The sequence below is a fragment of the Electrophorus electricus genome, chromosome 10 (genome assembly GCF_041902795.1).
Source record: "Electrophorus electricus isolate QZ-2024a chromosome 10, ASM4190279v1, whole genome shotgun sequence".
Classification (NCBI taxonomy): domain Eukaryota; kingdom Metazoa; phylum Chordata; class Actinopteri; order Gymnotiformes; family Gymnotidae; genus Electrophorus; species Electrophorus electricus.
The window spans coordinates 3,482,707-3,505,000 of NC_137506.1; the positions used below are offsets into that span (position 1 = coordinate 3,482,707).

The 22,294-nt window shown below is 41.1% G+C and overlaps 1 protein-coding gene and 1 long non-coding RNA gene across 6 annotated transcripts in view; one reads left to right on the forward strand and one right to left on the reverse strand.

Annotated features, from left to right (window-relative positions):
* The first annotated feature begins 8,378 nt into the window (after positions 1-8,378).
* LOC145659465 (uncharacterized) lies at positions 8,379-18,193 on the forward strand. Of its 2 annotated transcripts, XR_014125687.1 has the most exons (5): positions 8,379-9,237; positions 14,131-16,283; positions 16,398-16,497; positions 16,804-16,917; positions 17,392-18,193. It is a non-coding gene; the product is annotated as an uncharacterized LOC145659465 (long non-coding RNA). The 2 variants fall into 2 exon arrangements; XR_014125688.1 differs by lacking the exon at positions 16,804-16,917.
* A 3,441-nt stretch (positions 18,194-21,634) lies between these two features.
* The window catches only part of si:ch211-63b16.4 (uncharacterized), a 19,656-nt gene continuing 18,996 nt past the window's right edge, over positions 21,635-22,294 (reverse strand). For all 4 annotated transcript variants that reach the window (XM_081721963.1, XM_081721962.1, XM_081721966.1 and 1 more), the window contains one exon: positions 21,635-22,294. This exon is cut by the window's right edge and continues 257 nt beyond it. The gene's annotated coding sequence lies outside the window, so the exon portion shown is untranslated.

Sequence of the window (22,294 nt, forward strand, 5' to 3'; positions counted from 1 at the left end):
TGCAGTTTCTTGTCGTTGTCAGATTACAAGAAATCTGACCCTGCGTCTAAATGCCTTATCTAGGAGGCGTCTCGGAGGCAAATCGCACACTCCTGTTGGGCCCAGGGTTAAACAATAATGACTCTTGAGTAATTTTGTTAGCAGATTAACTAAATGTGTTTATGGCTTGTCTTTTAATGTTGTTATTGATGTATATCTATTAAAGTGAACAATGACTCCAAATGAGATACAGTAGTATAACAATACAAAAACAGAACAACAAATTGGCCTACTACTACTATAATAACAATAATAATAATATTAATAATAATAATTAGAAAAGCAATATAAGAATATAAGACCTATGACAGGAGAGACTATATAGCTGTCCTGCTATCGTCTGCCCAGTCTGTATCTGTGCTCACACTAGCTGGAGAGATGCTAATCACTTCTGATGAGCTCTCCTTCTCTCTCTCTTTCTTTCTCTCTCTCTGCCCCCACCCTGTTTTGTAGTTATAATTTAAGGTGCCTGAGTGCAGGAATAGGCTGAAGTTTTGTTTCCAAACTTTACATGTAACAGAACATAAAGCAAACTCCAACTCACTGGAAAACAGAAAGCGTGGCCAGATGTATGGGTAAATTTGTTTGTGAGCAATATTTTGCTCTTGTTCACGTTACTGTTGATAAACAGCAGTAGATGTCCGAATGAGTAGAGCAGACTGATATGCACATTAGAGTGATTAGATTAATTTGTTATACTCTCAGACGGCTGTTAGTAAGACTGAGACTTTGTCTTCTTTCCAGAGCTTACATTGTCCATGGTGAAGAGATTAGCTACTAAACTCTAACAATGTATAATCTGTGTAAACAACAGACCAGTTTTAGTTTGTAACACACTTTAACTCATTGCTTGATCACTTGCAAACTCAGGTAGGTGTGGTCTAATGGAAACACTAAAGAGAGAAAAAACAGTTCCTGTTCTAGGGGTAGAACACAGAGTACACACTGTTAGTTAGCTTTGGCCATTCTCACTATGGACAATACAAGATTAGACACACAGGTCTTAGCAGTTCTGGCAGCTGGGAGAAGCAGAATATGAGCGCTATACTTTATAGACTTTATAGCATCTTACCAGAACTATTTTCAAAATTGTTATCTGCCTTTAAAAAGATACTGATGTTTGAGAGTTGCATTTGCGTTTTAAATAGCTTTCCGTGTGGAGTGTGTGTTTGTGTGTGTAAGTAATCGCCTTGTACAGCGTATGTGCTGTGTGTGAGAAGTTGGGTGTCTGCCAGGCGGTTAACATGTTTAACTGAGGTAAGATTTAAGAGCTTACAGCATCAGTACATTTTAACGGTCAAACAAAAGGAATTTAGCACATTGTAAACTGGTTTTCTTTGTTTGGCATTGTGAAGATCCCCGTTTTCTGTCTTTAAGTAGCTGATGTATTTCAATTCACGTCAGGTTTACTGTCATTCTACTGAATCTAATATACTGCAAAGCCTTTGTAAAGTCTCAGCATATTATTATAGCACAGCACTATACGCATGGTAACACGAAATGCAGAATGCAAACCACACAGATAAAGCCACTGATAAAGCAGCTTTCTTTGTGCTGCCTTCTTCTGCAGGCCCTGTCCACTACAGTGACCAACAGTGATTTTGTCATACAGTGAAACTACATATGAAATTAAAATAATGTTTCAGAAACAGCGAAAAACCAAATTCTGAATTCAGCTGTAATTATGAGTAGTCCAGTCTGTTCTTTGTTGCCAGCTAGCAGGTGAAGCAGCTCTGCAATTCCGTCTCAGATTTCTTCGCATACAGACTCGTGTTATCTTTCTTTAAATTTAATGCTGAGTTAAATAAGCTATATAAATCATTTTGCTTTATAAATTTGGTTTTACAATTTACATATGTTTTTGTATATTCATAAAAAGCCTTTCCAGACAGATTGAGTTTTCAATCATTAGATCCTGCATGAAATGTGACAGTGAGAAGTTGTTCTTCTATAATGCTAATAAACTTTTTTTATTGTGTAGACTGCATGCAAATTCCTTGTTATATTTAGAGCAACTGCATTTGCTGCATTTCCCACCTGAGGTAGTTTTTTAGAAATGTGCAGTCAACCACACACCCGAGCCAAGCTTAAAGAGACCTTGTGCTATCCTGAAACAGACGTTCCTGCTGGCTCAGTGGTGTGCACATGCTTCTCAAACAATCACTCTGGATTCTTGGTTTGATTAAACAGTGAAGAGTACAGTGTTGATAAAGTGGACTTTTCAACCACACATTCTGATCATGGCTGCATTTCGAAGTCCTCTCAGGTATTTGGTTCAAAACCAACTGGAATATTCTTACAGGAAGCAAATTTTGGACAATCTGTGTGTGATAAGCAGAGTTGGACAAACAGCCATTCAGCCAACTCCAGCAAAGGAAAAGGAAATATTTTTCATGCTTTCTTTGTCTTCAAATGTGATGCTCTGACCTTACAGTTAAGTAATACAGAAGGTTGCATGGTATATAAAAAAAAACGTATATTGCAATATGTTCTCTTCAGAACAGCAGCATATTGCAATAGCACATATTATTCCCTGTGGGCCAAATGTAAACCTAGGTTATGCTGTTCTTCCAGTGTGAACGGCATGTTGCCCTTCCAGCATGATTAGCGACCTTGGATTTAGTTCAGACCATCTTATGAGAAACAAATATATATATATATGTAAGATGAAATGTCATATGGAGAGCATGATTTACTTCTGCTTCCTTAGTGAAAGAAGGGAGACTTATTTGGGGACAGTAATCTATTCACCCCACTACCTTCTCGACTGCATTTTCTAGTTTTCTGATTCATATTCTTGTTCCGGTCTAAGTTCCCCATTTCTGAGAGATTTCGCTCTATATCCTGTTACACAACAGCGACTCTGACATTGTCATGGCGAAAAAAAGAGGACATGAAACTCGTCAGAAGTCTAAGGACGATTGTATTTTTAACAGCGCACAGGGTCACGGTTAGCACACGTACAGCCCTAGGCTACGAGATGAGACCGACACTGGCGGGGTAGAAAAACGTTTAAATTACCAAAAAAAAAAAAAAAAAAAAGGTAGCAGAAGCCGAAAGCAGGAGTCGGGGAGCAGAGGAGAGCCGAAGAGATGACCGAAACCAGGGATTACTAAATAACCAGGCGAAATCCAAAAGACCAATAACCAAAACCAGAAAAACGCAAGAAACTAGAGATACAGGAAATTGCTCAGTAAGCACTTGAAAACCACGGGCAATACTTAGCAAATGACTAAGCTTTAAAGGCAGATAACTTGCCTAACGATATGAACAGGAAAAATAAACACACAATCCTTCCTCTACCTCCATAATCATATAAACAAATGAGAAAACGCGGTTACAAGTAAATTGGCGTCGACCTAACTACTCGGCTACTTCTGCGCTTTAAAACTATTTCCAACCGTGTACAAATGTATATATACAGGTACATATGTAAATATTCATGATACCGAAGGACGAACCGAAGCGTGTATCTATCTTCTGAACGTTTCGGTGGGCCTTATATCCCGGGGAACAAAGTCGAGGCAGCCGATGAGAAAGGGGACTCGCCATTGTTAATTGTTATAACCTGGTAATGCAGACAGGAGCCCAGGAGGAACGTCGAGGTGGGAGATACCTGTGCCTGTACCACACAAACAAGCCCAGAACAAACAAAGCCCCTGGATCATGTGTGTCAGACAGTAGTCTAAAGCAACGAATCCATCACCTGCTCCTCCGTATTTATGTGAATGTCTACATTACAATTTGAAAGGCAAAAACTGACCCAAGAACGATGTCGAAATAACGAGTTCCAGTTTAGCTTCAACAATGTGAAAATGAAAAGATCTAGGTTTTGCTCACAAGTAAGTTAGGAAATCAAATAGCCTAGTGTGATCTCAATTACACAGCCATAGGAAATTTTTTTAAACTGAGGGATCTTTTATTTCAAAAGGAATGTTTCACCTGGCATTTTTCCGTAAATCAATCCCTGAAATCAGACGCCATTTTAAATACACTGTCCACACTCAGCTATAGACTGAGTCATTTGATGTAAGCAACAGCAATCTGTGTTTTGGCTAGAAAACTCTTTTGGAAAACCATTCTTCCTGTACCTTTGAAGTGGATGGGTGTGGAATGCTCAGGACGTTAGCTGCTTGGGAAGTGGAGCGTTCCACTAGTGCGGTGTTCAGACAGGGCAGTGTTCCGGTGTAGTGTTCAGACAGGGCAGTGTTCCGGTGTAGCGTTGTGTTTACCCAGTGGGGTGTTCAGACAGGGCAGCGTTGCGATGGAGTTATCCTGCTGCCATGCTCATTTCAGCAGCAGTTTTAATTGGTTTTCATTTAGTCATCGTTAGTATGCCGTTGTGTTTAAAAATGTGTTGGTGGATTAGACACACATGCAGTTACACAAGCACATGCACATGTCCTCTTGCAGTAGCATAGGTATTTACTGCTGAGAGAGAGAGGCAAATTATAGAGCATCCCCTCAAACAGACCTCTGATTATAGAGCATCCCCTCTCAAACAGACCTCTGATTATAGAGCATCCCCTCTCAAACAGACCCATGATTATAGAGCATCCCCTCTCACACAGACCTCTGATTATAGAGCATCCCCTCTCACACAGACCCATGATTATAGAGCATCCCCTCTCACACAGACCTCTGATTATAGGGCATCCCCTCTCACACAGACCTCTGATTATAGGGCATCCCCTCTCACACAGACCTCTGATTATAGAGCATCCCCTCTCAAACAGACCCATGATTATAGAGCATCCCCTCTCACACAGACCTCTGATTATAGAGCATCCCCTCTCACACAGACCCATGATTATAGAGCATCCCCTCTCACACAGACCTCTGATTATAGGGCATCCCCTCTCACACAGACCTCTGATTATAGAGCATCCCCTCTCAAACAGACCCATGATTATAGAGCATCCCCTCTCAAACAGACCCATGATTATAGAGCATCCCCTCTCACACAGACCTCTGATTATAGAGCATCCCCTCTCAAACAGACCCATGATTATAGAGCATCCCCTCTCTCACAGACCCATGATTATAGAGCATCCCCTCTCTCACAGACATATGATTATAGAGCATCCCCTCTCAAACAGATCTATGATTATAGGGCATCCCCTCTCTCACAGATCTATGATTATAGGGCATCCCCTCTCAAACAGATCTATGATTATAGAGCATCCCCTCTCTCACAGACCCATGATTATAGAGCATCCCCTCTCTCACAGATCTATGATTACAGAGCATCCCCTCTCTCACAGACCCATGATTATAGGGCATCCCCTCTCTCACAGACCCATGATTATAGGGCATCCCCTCTCTCACAGACCCATGATTATAGGGCATCCCCTCTCTCACAGACATATGATTATAGGGCATCCCCTCTCAAACAGATCTATGATTATAGGGCATCCCCTCTCTCACAGACATGATTATAGAGCATCCCCTCTCAAACAGATCTATGATTATAGGGCATCCCCTCTCTCACAGACCTATGATTATAGAGCATCCCCTCTCTCACAAACCTATGATTATAGGGCATCCCCTCTCTCACAGACATGATTATAGGGCATCCCCTCTCAAACAGATCTATGATTACAGAGCATCCCCTCTCTCACAGACCCATGATTATAGAGCATCCCCTCTCTCACAGACCCATGATTATAGGGCATCCCCTCTCTCACAGACCCATGATTATAGGGCATCCCCTCTCTCACAGACATGATTATAGGGCATCCCCTCTCAAACAGATCTATGATTATAGGGCATCCCCTCTCTCACAGACCCATGATTATAGGGCATCCCCTCTCTCACAGACATGATTATAGGGCATCCCCTCTCAAACAGATCTATGATTATAGGGCATCCCCTCTCTCACAGACATGATTATAGAGCATCCCCTCTCTCACAGACATATGATTATAGAGCATCGCCTCTCTCACAGACCTATGATTCTAGTGATTATGTGAGTGTCTTTGAATACACTAAAATGTTTCATGTGTTTTGAGTTGTATGCAAACATAGAAACTGGAGGATTTCGATCTTAGGTACTGCAGGTGAAAAGAAAACAGCAAAAGACAGTTAAAAATAGTGCATTTACCTCAAGAACCACTTCCTGGAGATACCATAGCCCTTGCTTCCTGTTGACTATACAATGGTTTTGAGCATAGCAATACAGAGCAATTGCATTAATTGACTTTCACTGATGCTCTCTGTGGCAATAACTCCGATATCAGTTGTTATATGTGCTTTATTGATTGACACAGAGACATATCTTCTTTATTTTTGTTTACATTTGAAATCGAATTGCCATATATGCAAAGGTAAGTGTACGCTACATAACAAGCACATATAGAAACAAAGCAGGAAGAGTTGTGAAGAGGTCTTTCCCACTCCTGCAGTATGCTGTAGTCAGATCAGGTCACGCCTGTAACCTGCTGAGTTATAAGGCGGGGCTGATTTTATTTACATTGAAATTTGTGTTTAAAAATAAATAAATAAATGTTTTTAATAGGATATGCCTATAAACATTTTTTTTTTTAATTTTGAAGGTCAATGTCATGTGTCGTGTGCTGAACACACAGCATTAAGCTGAGTGTGAGATGTGAGGAATAAAATTACAATAAGATGTTCTAAGATGTTTAGAGACATAACCTTTAAGATGTTAGTGAGAGCTGAATTTCCAGTCCATGAAAGGATGACAGTTTCTTTTTCTATTTTGGTCACATCAGGCCTGACTGGAGCTACAGACTGACGCATACACTCGAATAAATAAACAGACTCAAATGCACTCAAGCACCTTCTAACTACTGAATTTTACTCTCAGAGCTTACAGACGACATAACAAAGCATCAGCAACCTCTTTCACATCCTAATGGGTAGTTATAGTTATCAGGGAGCCTCCCCTGTTCATTTTTAGGGAAGGAGAGTTTTGGTGCTCCTCTAGAGGTCTGAAAGGAAGCCGACTGTCCACCTGTTCAGACAAACTGGGCTGTGGAGGAAATGTCACATGTATACCAGTCTGAAGTGGAGGTTTTAGGTTTCAGGTCCAGTTCGTCTCTAGATTTCGTAAGCTGGAAAAGAGAACATAGTGAGCTGGAAACCCACACTGAAGATTCATCTGTGTTCATGCTAAAGGAGCAAAAACTGCATGGCTTCAGCGTACTGATTCAGTACAGCAGTATGCAGTGGGCAGGTACCTAGTGGACCACGAACAAATCCCTCTCACGGGATTAAGGCTAAACCTTTCACTCCGAACTGGGAGAAGGGATACCTCAGTTAAGTGGATCAGATACATGGAAAATTATGAACCCCATTCTGTCCACTGAATATTCAAATATTGTGGTCTTTTTTTCCCCCCTTCTTACATTCGACGAAACCAATCAAATTTCAGGATATTGGGATTTGTCCACAGTGCAGATAATGACTTCTCTCTTCTTCTACTCCCCCTACCCCTCCTCCTTTGGTGTCAGCCGAGGACATGCCTCTCTGATAGATCACTAGGGTCGCAGGAAGGTCATGACCCTCTGTGGGAGTGGTGGAGTGTGGAATCCAGTATTGTAATAACAACCAGAAGTGGTCACTTATTTTGGTCAAAAATGTAATAAAACCTAATAATGTACTCACGTTTCTCATAATGTTATACCTTAACACAGTAACAGGAATTTATTACAATGATTTCATTTCTAATGTCTTATTACATTATTGTGAAATGTACTGGTTTCATAAGATATTATCTTTGCGATTTCTTGTAACACTTTATTTTGAGTGTTGTAGATGATTAATAAATTCTCAAGAGAGTGTTTGTATCATTGTCATGAATAAATCAGAGGAGAATTTGGATGCAGTCACAGCCAAGATGATTACACCCAGCAGTATTCAGAGTCATGTGTTTAGGCATAAGACAGCTAGTCATAATATCCGTTAAGATATCAGTGCGCTACAGTGTAAGAAATAATCCATTACAGGTCAGCACAGGACAGCAGACTCACACGTTCATGTTTAGAAACACGACAGTAGACTCACATGTTCATGTTCAGAAACAACAGCAGACTCACATGTTCATGTTCAGAACATAAGCTGTCAGAAGCAATTCTTTCAGCCTCTTGTAAATCATTTTAATTTCTATGGCTAAAGCTAAAATGGTAGAAGTTAGAGCTAATTAAAAAAGCAGTTACAGATAATTCAAGAAAATGAAAGAAAGATATAATGCAACTGTTGGTCTCTTGGCTGCTCAAATGTACTCGTCAGATCAAATTTAAACAGCTGAAATCTCCTCCACTCAAATCTGCTCCTCAACTCAAATCTACTCATCAGCAAGTCATCTCTTCTGCATATAGAAATAAAAGCAAGAGGAAAAGAGCAGGAAAACAAAAGGGAGTGGCGACGCGGTGTGAACATTAAACAAGGAATGTGGTGATACTATAAGCATTAAAGCGACATGTCATATCGACTGATTCCTCATCTCACTACAACACCCAGCAGGCAGTTCGTCACCCAACCCAGCGCTCCACCAATCCTGAACTTCACATCAGATCGTCATCACCAGAATATTGACTTCACCTGTGTACTTGTTTTTTTTTTTTAAAAAAAAGCCTGTCTCACACATTAGGACAGTGCGAAGTAATGCCACTGGTTCCGATTGTGCATCCCGAGCATTATTTCCTTGATTGCCTTCCCGTGTTTTGATTGTGTTTTTTGTTCTCCGGGCTACTGACTTTTGTTTAACCCTTTAGTATCGTTTGCCTGATTTGTTTTTGCTCGCTGGTTATTGGACTCGGACTCTTTACCCACATGATTTGGATTACCCCTATATTGGCTTTCCTGGATTTGACCCTGGCTTGTTCACCCATTACGAAGTTGGAACATAATAAAACTATCTATCTACATCCAAGAGCGTCTGGCCTCCCTTGCCACGTTACAGAATACTTCGCCACTATGCGTACGGCTGATTCAGAGGCATTGAAAGAAGCGATCACCAATCATGGACAGCTACTGGTCCAACGCCAACAGGTGCTCGAAGGTTTCACGTGGTCTATGGACACGATTGCAAAACAAGCTGACCAACAGGCACAAATGTCGGAACTCAGACAATGTCTAAGAGAACTCACATCCTGCTTACATGCTATGACTACTTTTCCCCAGCAAGACCCACCTCAGGCATTCGATGCTGGAGCTATTCCCACTGCAGCCCCTGTAAGTAAACCGGATAAACACGACGGCGCTCCAGAGAAGTGTCGTGTTTTTTTTATTACAATGCACGCTATATTTCAATAGCATTTCCCCTTATTCTAACCAGACTAAAATAGAATTCCTTACCTCTCGTCTAACCGATAAAGCTTTAGATTGGCCTACTGCCATTTGGGAGAACTTGCAAGCGGCTACTTACGAAAATTTCGTTGTGCACTTCAAAGCCGTGTTTGATCACCCATATGAGGGAAGAGCATGCAGAGAAATGCTTACTAAACTCCGTCATGGCAACCGTTCTGTGTCGGACTACGTCCGCGAATTCCATACCATTGTGGGTGGAATGAAGCAGCACTGATTGTCACTTTCCGGAACGGTCTGAACACGGATGTATTGCATGAACTGGCTTGCAAGGATGATGACCTTAATCTCAAGCAGTTGGTAGCCCTAGCTGTCCATCTTGACCGCTTTTTGCGGGAACGAAGACCGCGTAGAGAAAACGGTACCCGCTTAACTTGTACTACTCCGGGAGCTAGAGTAAATCCCAGGCCAGAGACAGCAGCAGAGCCTATGCAATGTGACTCCTCACGCCTGACCGAGAAAGAAAGATGCCATTTTCAGGAGAGACTGTGCCTGTACTGTGGGTCTTCAGGATACGTTATCAGGGAGTGCCATCTTAGACCCAATAGGTCTATCGCATCGTCCCATAGAGGAGACGTGAACAACTCCCATGCCACGGTAGGGATCAAACCCGTTAAAAAATTGGTAGTTAAGTCTTTTACGTTACCTGTCTGTTGGGGCTCACACTCCCTCCTATCTGTTTACAGCCTTGATTGACTCCGGAGCAAAAGGTAATTTTATCCACGCCCGCCTGGTTAAAGATTTAAACATCCCCATAGAGCCCTTACATAAGACGCTTCGTCTAGCCGCTATAGACGGGTCTTCAGTAGGGCCTGGTTCTATCACTCTCCGCACTACACCAGTCAGACTCACCACTAGCACCCTGCACACAACTCATTTCGCTACTGGTTTTAGAAGCCTCGTCCTTCCCAATTATTCTTAGCCTCCCATGGTTGGAACAACACAACCCTAACGCATCATGGTCTCAAAGGGATATCACTCATTGGTCATTTCAGTGTCATAAGGATTGTATGACATTACCTGCAGTGAACTTGTTCTACCTCCATAGAATGTCTGGCTGTTTACGCCACCTTTACTGTTCCTCAGGAGTACCAGGATCTCTCTGTAGTCTTTAGTAAACAAATAGCTACCTTGTTGCCCCCGCACCGAACATGATTGTTCCATCGATCTTCTGGAGGGAGCCGTATTACCCAAAGCCTGCATATATCCCCTATCCCAAGAAGAGGAGAAAGCCATGGACACTTGTATCAGTGAAGCTCTTAGTCAAGGCTTCATTCAACCTTCTACGTCCCCCCCCCGGTGTCTGGCTTTTTCTTTGTAAGGAAGAAGGATGGAAGCCTACCTCCATGCATTGATTTTATCGTAACCTCAACCAGATATCTAGAAAGTATGCATACTCTTTACCACTTGTCCCTGCTACCCTAGAACAACTTGGAGAAGCCAAATACTTCAAGTTAGACCTCCGTAGTGCATACAGCCTGATTCGTATTAAGAAGGGGGATGAATGGAAGACTGCCTTCAGTACTACCAGGGTTCACTATGCAACTACAGTTATGCTTTACGGTCTCGGTGTAGCCCCATCTGTATTCCAAGCATTTATCTATGACGCCCTACGCGAGTGCTAAGGAAACTACGTGATCGCGTATATCGATGATATCCTCATATACCCCTGGGATCTGGAATCTCACAACCAACACGTCCGTTCCGTTCTGAAGAAACTCCTGGACATCTACTACTAGGACATTCTTGGGATATGTGATCAGCCAGAGTGGTATCACCATGGATGACAAAAAGATGGAGGCTGTTCTCGCTTGGCCCACACCCACCACAGTCGAGAAGCTCCAGAGTTTCCTTCGGTTTCACAAATTTCTACAGACGCTTCTAACATTGGAGTAGGAGCGGTGCTTTCCCAAAGGAGCGAAAGGACCAAATTGCACCCAGTGACTTATTTCTCCTGGAAACTATCATCGACAGAACGGAACTATGGGATAGGTGAGCATGAACTGTTGGCCATTAAACTGGCCTTAGAAGAATGGAGGCATTGGTTAGAGGGGGCTAATCATCCTTTCTTAGTTATCACGGACCACAGGAATCTGGAGTACATGCGTACAGCTAAACAGCTGAACCCACGTCAAGCCCATTGCTCTTTTGTTCTTTTCGAAATTTGATTTTAGAATCATGTAGCGTCCTGGGACCCACAATACTAAGGCAGATGCCTTTTCCTGCATTTTTTATTTATTTATTTTCCCCCCCCTTGAGGCAAGAGAGGAATCCGGAGAAAAGAGATCTTCCTTAGCTAGATGCACCTGTCTTCCATACGATGGGAGATGGATGAAGAAATGGAGCGAGCCCTCCAAGAGTCATCCCAACAGAATGTCCGTCAGGAGAACAATACATGCTGCGACCGTCTTTTGACGTGGGTTCATTCCTGATTCTTACCTGCCCCGTTTGTATCATTTGCCTGATTTGTTTTTGCTCGCTGGTTATTGGACTCGTACTGTTTACCCACATGATTTGGATTAGCCCTATATTGGCTTTCCTGGTTTCGACCCTGGCTTGTTCACCCATTATGAAGTTGGAACATAGTTTTATTATCTATCTACATCCAAGAGCGTCTGGCCTCCCTTGCCACGTTACACTACACAGTATATTTTCTCCTTACTCCAAATTTTATATTGGCAAGCAGTATGTAATTAAACTGCTGCTTAGTCCAACATTTATTGGGCACTGCAGAAGGCATGAAATAGCCTCTAATTTAAAAAAAAAAAGAAAAGAAATTGTATATCCCATACCGCCATATAAGAATTACACATTATTTGGTGTTATCTTAGATGTCTTAGATAACTGAATTTACTGTAGCGAATCATAAAATACTATGATAATTTCTTTTAGAACAGTATGAAGTTCTTCCATCGTGTGGTTCAGACAGATGAAACAAATTTTTCTTGGAACGCATCATTGCAAACCATGATGACACTGCCTTCATCATATGATGAAGTAACAACGGCCTGCCAAAACGAACTGTACAATCTAGAGCTCTGCAGAAAGACAAATCTCTGGCCACAGAATTTAGTTATTAGAATTATTATTCATTTTTGTTGTATGGTGGTCGTTCTTGTTATTGTGTAGTGGTGGTTGTTGTGTGGTAGTTAAGTGACCCTGTTCCCATATTGACTGACTAATTTAGTACTTATTGTAGTGTATTGTTTGTTACTCTAGCACTTATTGTTTATAGCACTTATCATTGTTTAAGATAGACCTTATGTATTTTGCACTTCTAGGTATCAACATTCACCCCTGTATTCTACAGTATTCTAGTTCATTAGTATGTTTAATTCTAACCTTGGATATATTCTATGAATAAATGACAGCACTTTTGTAAGTCGCTCTGGATAAGGGCATCTGCTAAATGTTGTAAATGTAGTTGTGATGGTTGATGTGCAGTGGTTGTCGTGCGTTATTTGTTCTTGTTGTTGTGCGGTGGTTGTTGTGTGATGGTTGTTGTGTGGTTCTTGTCAAGCAATGCATTTTAGATTACTTAAAACAAAAACTAAAAATGGGAATTGTAACCTTTCTCTGGATAGCACTAATGTGCAGATTTTACACACAGGTCAGAAACAGAAAGTCAGAGACATTAAAGAGGCATGGAGTTAAGAGTGGTTTTATTTACCAAGCATATTTGCTTTAAATTGTCTGTGTATTCTTAACTGTTTTACAAATACTGTAAGAGAGAAGATATATTAAATGGTTTATCGGGTGAGCTGAAAATGTTCTGCTCTGTGGAGGATGCTGGGTCTATGACATGAACCCACCCACAGAGTTTACACAGGCAAAAACAGGTTAATCCAAACGGTCAGTTGAGGATAGACAGCCATAGTCCCAGGCAATTGTTATGGAAGAACCACCGAACTGGATATTTAATTGTATACTGTGCTATGACTCAACTCTTCAGCGAATTAACAAGTGCTTCGTGAGGTTAAACTGGGTGTGTTAGAACAGAGTGAACACTTAGCTCCATAACCAGGATTGGGAAATGTTGATCTATGCTAAATCCTTCATAAGCCTGTAACGCACAAACAAGTCTTGTTCATCAAACACCAGTAAATGCCCACACTGGGACTGTATCTGGGCAACCTTCTGCCGGGATTGCTCTGGGATTCTCAGTTCCATTTAATTCGCATCTATTTGGTTCGGTGGGTTAAACACTTTAAGGCCATCTGTATTTGTGAGCACAAGTGTTCATTTGACAGGAACACATTGTCTTTGACCAGGCTGAGTCCTGAACAGGGTTCGCTATGAGTGGTAAACTGGTTTTTGGTGCTAGGTCAGAGGAGACATTCAAATGACAATGAAAACAATACCAAAAGATCACTAGCCACTAAAACATACACGAGACGTTTTACTGTACAATCCTACCTAGATACACCATCTGAAGACTCCTCCCAAGGTTTCTCTTCCTCGCTAGGCCTGAGGTTTCGCTTGCTCATCTCTTTCTTCTCGTCTCCCTAGGCTTTAGATTTCCCTTCTTACTGCCACTTAGTTGTATGCAAATAAGGCTGGACTGGGATGAACCTAAAGAAATCTCCATATCTGCACCAAACAGACTCCAATGGTGTACCACAAGGCTCAGAGTTTGGTTCTCTCCTTTTTTCTGCTATACTCACTCTCTTTGTGAAGTTATCCTCACAAGATTTCTTATACTTTTCACACTATACTTACAATACTCAACAGATTTTCTGTTTTGCACCCTCTGATTCTCAGGTTACTGCTTGTATCTCAGTAACCCCAGCAGACATCTCTTCATGCATGGCGGTTCAGGATTTAAAGATAATCCCAGAAAGACTGAGCTGCTACCTTGGGACTGGACTACTGCAGCTTGCTCCTGGCAGGTGCCAGGAACAGAGTGCATCTGCTTGACTGGCCTGCTTGCAGTCCAGATTTGTCTTCTACAGAAAATGTATGTTGCATTATGAAGAGGAGAAGCAGACAACAGCGACACCAGACTGGTGAGCAGCTGAAGCCGTATATGAGACAAGAATGGACAATTAGTATCCTTAATTCCCAAATTATACACTTTTGTTGGTGAAAACATTGGAAATCTTTTCTTTGTAATTTTGTCAGTTAAATAAAGATTCAAGAATGAACAAGTCTCATTTTATCATTTTATTCTTGTTTTCTTGATTCTTGTTTTGTTTTAATCTTAATTACAAAATCTCAACTTTTCCAGAAATGGATTTGAAGGAAGGACCTGAATAGCTCTGTCATAAACAGAACATAAGCAAACTGCTGGGAACTGCTCCTCTCACATGCACGCACGCATGCGCACACGGACGCGCACACACACACACACACACACACACACTTACTTTTGTGGAACACACTCTGTTCTGGAAAGAAATACACGGGGTTGACCTTTCGGAAATATCCTAGTTATGTAAACACTATGAATAGGCTTGAGAGAGAAATGAGTCTGTTTCTTAAGGTATCAGTATCTCTAAGGCTCTGTGTGCGTGCGTGCGTGCGTGCGTGCGTGCGTGCGTGCGTGCGTGCGTGGTGAGCAGATTTCCCTGGCCTGTACTGAGTGCAGCTTTGTGAAGTGTTACTAGGCAGACAAGCTCCTACTTCAGCTGTACAGAAATAACGAGGACCTTTTTCCCACAGGTATGTCATTAGAGAAGCAAGCAAGAGAACAAGATTATAATCAGTTAAATGGGAGAGAGTGAGGAAGAGAGTGCAACATACCCTGAAGTATTGAGATTTAGGACTCTGATTAAGATCTGAACTGAATGATCTGTGTTCTGCAGTGTGCACAGACACACAGAGCTACTGCACTGAAAAAAGATATCACTATCTCAGGTTAAGCCATGATGTTACACTCCACTAAGAGGTCTCAGATCAGTAACAACTGAAAACCTGGCTCTGCGAAGCAGTCCTTAAACCCCTAAAAGGATGAACTGGCTTTATTTCAGGCAGACTCATGGAAGCACCATGCACTAGAAGGCTTGTGTTCCTGTTATTGTTTTTGTTTTGTACACAAGGAGGTGGAGTGGAAGCATGTGGAGAAATAGGCCATCAAGAAGCAGACACACATACAGGCACTTACAACACACGCCCACGCACAAACAGACACACACACACAGTCACTCAGAGACAGAAGCACGCAGAAGCACAAACATACTCAGAGGCATGATGACATTACTAAGTGTGAGGTCACAGTCACAAAGAAATACTGGAAGGCAAGATTCTGTTGGTAGGGAAACGGAGTGAGGCAACAGTGAGGAGACAGAAGGCAACCACAAAAAATCAGAATTAGTTTATAGATAAATACTCAGAGACATCTGTGCTCAGGTTCTCTTTTGCACACATTTCATAGTAGCTATACTAGTTTGATCATATAAAGCTACAATACTAATAATGAATACTGCACCACAGGACCATCCGACTTGCCTCTGATCTTTTAATGTTCAGGAAAATGCACCACAGCACTGCTGTCCATCAGAGCATGCAACACAAAAGAAAATGTGCATTTCTGATTTTAGTTCACTCTTTCTGATCTTGCTTGGTGTGTCATTTTTCTGTATATTACCACTTCCTGTTTTCTCAAAAGCCCCTCTCGATGTGCCACTCTCCAACACCTAGAAAGATGTTGGTGTGCACACACACACATATATATTGTTTCTGTGTGTGTGTGTATATGTGTGTGTGTGTGTATATATATATTTAACTACAGTAACACTAACTAGGTTACTTAGCAGCAGTAGTAGAAGCTGACAGAGCAAGGCCTTTTACTCCAAAGAACACCGACTGTATTCATATATATATCTGAACCTCAGAGTGGCCTTTCTACCAGGAGAGGGTACATCCACGTGCACACACTCGTCCGCGTGCACACACTCGTACGCGTGCACACACAGGCAAGTGAGAACAGTCTCTATTTTCTTTTTCCTTTGTGAGCTCTTCAGCACACAACATCTAAACCTAATGTAAACCTAGCCTGTGAGGTACAATATATATTTGTTGTTCTGCAGACATCCTGAAGAAGGTTAATCCAAATGTATTTGGCTTCTTATGAGGTTCCAGCAAGAGACCCAATGGCTTCATTATGGCTGTGGGTAGAGGCAATGTAAGGTGAGGGACACACCAACACCCACACACACATATCCACACAGAGACACAACCACACCCTGATCTTGCACTAGTGTTACAGACATAAGAGATAGACATTCGTGTATCGTAAAGAAGTGAGGAAACTAGGACGTTGACTAAAGAAAGTCACGCAGAGAAAAGCTTGACACCGTGTGATCACAGAAAAGCCAGGAACTACAGTGGAAGTCCTTACAAAACATTCAGAATACTTTACGGACCAACATGTGTGGAAAATTGAATCTGACTCAAGAAAAAATACCTTTTCTATATATCTGACTTACCCCGCAGGGGAACTCCTGGATCACAGGCAGCCTATGCGTTCTCTAACAACACCCCCTTGTGGAGAGCCTTAGCTATTGCTTTAAAGCATTCTACTCAGTGTGTTCTGCTACATCTGGAATGGTAGAGGAAATGGACATCACATACACATGTTCACATGACTTCTCACATCACCAGTTCACTACTCCACTGTCCCACGGCTCTGCTGTGCATAAATGACTTAAATTTGTGCTGAAAACTGAACGTAATTCATTAGTGGACAAAATCTAGAATCCTGGATTCCATATTTTTTCCTGTGTGTTTGTGTGTGTGTGTGTATGTGTGTGTGTATGTGTGTGTGATCCTCATGGAGGTCTGTGTTTGTGTATAAATCTTTGTTCAATCTTTCAGTCTACTGTGTGGGTCTGACACACTGCCAAACCCTAACCGCTTTCTTAGTGTTCCACAAATTAGAGCCCTTGTGTTAATCACTAACCAAAAAGAAAATATTTGCCTTCTCCTTGGTTACTGATATTGACATTTCCTAGGTTCTCCAACATTGTATATCTTAGTCCATTCCACACGGACCCTCAGCTCTCTGTATTTTTATTTTACCAGAGGTACACCACGGCATCCACCCTCTCCGTCAGCTACACCACGGCATCCACCCTCTCCGTCAGCTACACCACGGCATCCACCTTCTCCGTCAGCTACACCACGGCATCCACCTTCTCCGTCAGCTACACCACAGCATCCAACTTCCATGCGGTCTTGCGTTCCACAGCTTCACTTTTTGAATGCTTATAAAATCTTTTCAAATTTACTGTGTTCTCTCTTCAGTTCAGTTTAAAAGCTTTACTAAGTCATACATCTTAGTCAGAAATAGTCTGATTTCGGAGCTAATGAAACTTAAGCTATTGTAGGTGCTGGAGCCAAACTATTAACACCTCCTGTCATCTCTATTTAGGACTACTGGAAAGGATAAAAGTTATTGGTTGGCCACTCATTCATTCATTCATTTATTCACCCACTCACTCTCGCATTCACTACCTCATTCCTTCACTCTCTCTCACTGTCTCTATCAGAAGAACAGGCAGGAATCTGAAGAACACTGAAGCAAAAACACTGGACGTTAGCCTGTCTCCTGTTCCAGATTGGAGGATCAGAGGACATCATGCCTGAAGACATCAGTGACCTCGAGAGACTACAGATCCCAAACCAGCACACCTCAAGACAGAGAGACAGACAATCTGACATCCAGACAGAGAGACAGGCAGCCTGACCAGCAGACAGAGAGACAGGCAGACTGACCATCAGACAGAAAGACTGGCAGACTGACCATCAGACGGAGAGACAGTCAGACTGACCACCAGACAGAGAGACAAGCAGGTCTTGTTGTGTATTATATTAAATTGTGGTCTCCTTATATTATCTTGACTGTTTTAATCTTTTTTTTTTTTAATATAAGTATGCTGTTGTAATCCCAGCCTAAAGGGTAAGTTAGGTGTTTATTTAGAAAAAAACAACACATTAGGATGCCCTCTTGTGGTCAGTTTGATACAACTAAAATGTTATAATTGAGTTAATGGAAAATGCACACAGTTGAACATCTGATCTCTTACCTTTTGATCTTTTGACATGCTGCTCCAGTGAGCAGGTGGAACTAAGGAGCCTGAATGATGTTGCCTGTCATCAATTGTGTATGGACCAATCAGACATCTCCCTGCACACACATCACACACACACACACACACACACAAACAAAATCAAGAAACTTTTTTCTAAGCAAGGTCTACAAAGCATTTCACAATAAAATTATTTAAAATAATTTAATACAACATTAAAATAGTAAAGGAAAATCATCAAAGCACTGAATAATACACACATTTGTATATCAGTCATGCCCACAAACTAAACAATATGTTAGTTTTAAGAAGTTTTAAGAGAATGTGGAATTTGAAAGTCTGAAATTAAGGGGAAGATGCAGTTTATATTCATAGTTTAGATGTATGAACAGCAAATATACACATACAAAACTGAGGAATTCAGGGGCTTCACCTTGAAGTGCTTTATCAATGAGCACCAGTACTTTAAAATCAATCTTAAGCTTCACTGGTCACCAGTGAAGAAAGACTAGCATTAGGCTGATTTGGTGGCTTCATCAAGCGTTCATTAACAGGTGAGCATTTCGGACTAAATGAAGCTCCTTGACTAAGATAAGAATATAAGGCATTGTAACAGTCTAAAGAAGATGAGACAAATACATCAATAATAATAATAATAATAATAATAATAATAATAATAATAAAAGGTGTTTAATCTTAGTGACATTTCATATCTTGAAAAAGTAGGACTAGACAAGATGTAAGATGTTGTGTTGTCATTCATTTTTTAAAATAAATTTGTTTCAGATAAATTCCTCCAGGATAAGGGATTCGATTTCAATGTGATTCCTAGTTAGTTGTGATACAGTCTTAAAAAGAACAATGGCAAGATTAAGGGCATGAACCAAGAGCTATCTGCAAAACCCCTGGGAAAAGAGTTGGACCCGTCAACCAGGACCTCTGTTTCATCTTTATTTAACTTTTATCTTCATTTAAAGTTATAAAAGACATCCTGTCCTCAATAGGTACAATGCCCTCAGATTGGCTACTCTACAGAGATCATTCCATTTAACAAAGAACTACAGCTTCATATCATTCACATAAATATGGAAGGAAACATTAAAACATCTGTCAAAAACTCCTTACAATACCAATTGTAATATTACAAAAAGTACAAACCATTCTCTATATTTCTTGCCAAATATAGCTTCAGAGAGGAAAAACTCGCGTTTAAAGATCTTTTATTCAAATTTCCTTGAAACCGTTTATGGGAAAGTGTTCATATTGATTGCGAGTATATAAAAGAATGAAAGATCATTTTTGCTCTGGCGGGAGTAGCACCCACAGCACTTTCGCCTCCAGCGCCGGCAGCTGCATCGCGTTGTGTGCGACCACCCGCACCTGTGCATGGTTCCCAGGAAGGTGGAGGCATGCAGAGCCTCGCTGCACTGCTCTCTCGACATCTTCCCCAGCTTTGCTCTTGGCTGCCTGGACCCTGCCACGGTACACGGTTCCCCCGTCCTCTGCCCGACTTTGGGGTCATCGACGCGTTGCTTGATCGCTTCCAGCTCAGCTGCGACGTCAATCTTCTGACACAGAATATTCAAAAGCCATTTCTGTTCGAGGACCAAGTCCTTTATTGCAGTGACGAAGCCTTTCACAAGGCTCACACACAGCAAAAACAAGCAAAAAGAAATGTAACCTACATGTAAGGAATGGAGGGGAGGTAACTAAGAGATGTAAAAGTTTGTCGCACTCTAGGGGCAAACAGTCACTAAAGCCATATCAGCCCACTCTGCTAAGATGTTGTAGTCATTGGTACGAGGCGACGACAGATTCTCAAATTAGGTCACTAAACAACTGCAGTCGCTACGAGTTTGATGAGAAGGATTATTTGGGTTTGTTTGGACTGTTTGTTTTTTTACGAAAAGCCTGACCACCGATGGTGTAAGACCTGTCAGTGAATCCGTACGCCGGTAAGACTTCCCACCCGGACGGTTATGCAGCGGTTAGCTAATTATTTACAATCACATATAGTTTTTGTTCAATTGTACTTTCCTGTGTATATCCAATGATAATTGATTCTTTTCCAATGATTATTATTATTTTACTTCTTACCATCATATATCATAGTCATAAGCATTTAGTTAATTTATTAGTTGCAGATATGACTTTGGGAGTCTTTTTTTTCCAACATGTGTAAAAGCCGTCCTGCTAACGAATAGCTACGTTAACAGTAAGCAAACGGCCACAAAATAAAAATAAGTGTATAACGTTTATGTGCCTTGAGCTTGTGAGCTTGTTTTTTTGCGCAGAGATGAAGTCGAATGCAGGTCAAATACATTTAATAATGAAAAGGTGCAATCCAAAGGCATAGTCAACAAACAAATCCAACAAGGAGCAGGCCAAAGAGTATAAACCAAGTACTACCAACGCTCTGACTCATTAGGTAAGCAGACAAGACTTCACAATGAAAAACTGGATGAACCGAGCTTATATTGTTAAACACGAGGGCTATATAGATACGGGTGACCTGGCTTGAAATATGGACTTATGGGTAGTGTAGTTTGTGTTGGGCTTAAGTCTGAGTAAAAGACGTGACGGAAAAATGAAATCATGGACCCGTTTCTGTTTTTATTTCTTTGCAATTTTGTATTTTGGTTTTGAAGAAAGAAAAAAAATGTAATTTGATTTTACATTATGCGTTTGCTATTTCTGACAACGAAAATGTAAAATGACATATTTGCGTGTCTCGTCAGCAGCCTCTCCTTTGATTTATTGTTTAATTCCACATCTTTTCTAGGATGGTCCTTATTGTACTTCCATTTCTCTGATCTGATCTCCTAGCTGGTTACTCCTGTTTGGCTCTTCTGCCTGCCCCTTGCCTGGTTGTTTGTTAAATTTATTTTTGAACTTTGCCCTTTCTTGACACTGCTGTTGGATTTCCCCTTGACTGGTTTTGTTAAACCTTTGTATTTAAACCTGCGGTTTACTCTTCTTCGGCTTACTGAACGTGACGCTGCTTGAAACGGGTCCGATTTTTCCTACATCCCAAACCCTTTTTCTGTACAGTAAATAAATCTTTTCTGTCCAGCTGTGTTAAAGAGCGATCCTCTGTCATGTTAGCCTGTCTATTCTTAGATAGGTGAAAGGCTACGCCAAATATGGTTTGGTCCTTTGAGAGACAGCGGTCTCATTTTGGATACTGCACATTCTATCAAGTCTGAATATGTTGCACTTGCTACATCATTTACATATTTCTTCTTACTCATCTGCTTAGCCATCTATATATATTCATGTGTCTCTGAATAAAGTATATATACTTGTCAACATCTCCGACATCCCTAAGAAACGATGATCAGACAGCGGGAATACAGGGACAGGTTAAGCTTTAACAGGGCCAATAATTGTGAACATGAACGTGAACAATGACTGACAGTAACGCACATACTGACAAGGGTTTAAATAATTAAACATGACAAGACTAAACTGATTCAGGTATGCGCTTAATAACGTAGGCGTGATGACCATCACACAATTAGCGACGAGCTCCCACTGTACTCCGGGCCACACCACGTTACCGGTGGAAGGACAAAGCAACGTTGGAAATATTTCCTTACAAAACAAGAATCAAATAACCATATCATTTTTCTTTCTGTTTCTGAAGATACATGGGGAAAATACTGTGCAGGTACACAAGACATAATAGATACAAAAAACAAAACAAAACAATGTTTTTTAATTACATTTCACCGAATAGGCTTATTCTGAATAGGTTTAATCTGCAAATTTAGGCAAATATTTGCAGATTATTTTGATAGACATGTGCTTTTAAAATTAAACTAAAGCTTAATTTACAAATAAAGACAACAAATTTGCATTAATTAATTTCAATTTCAACCACGTTCATTTCAGTA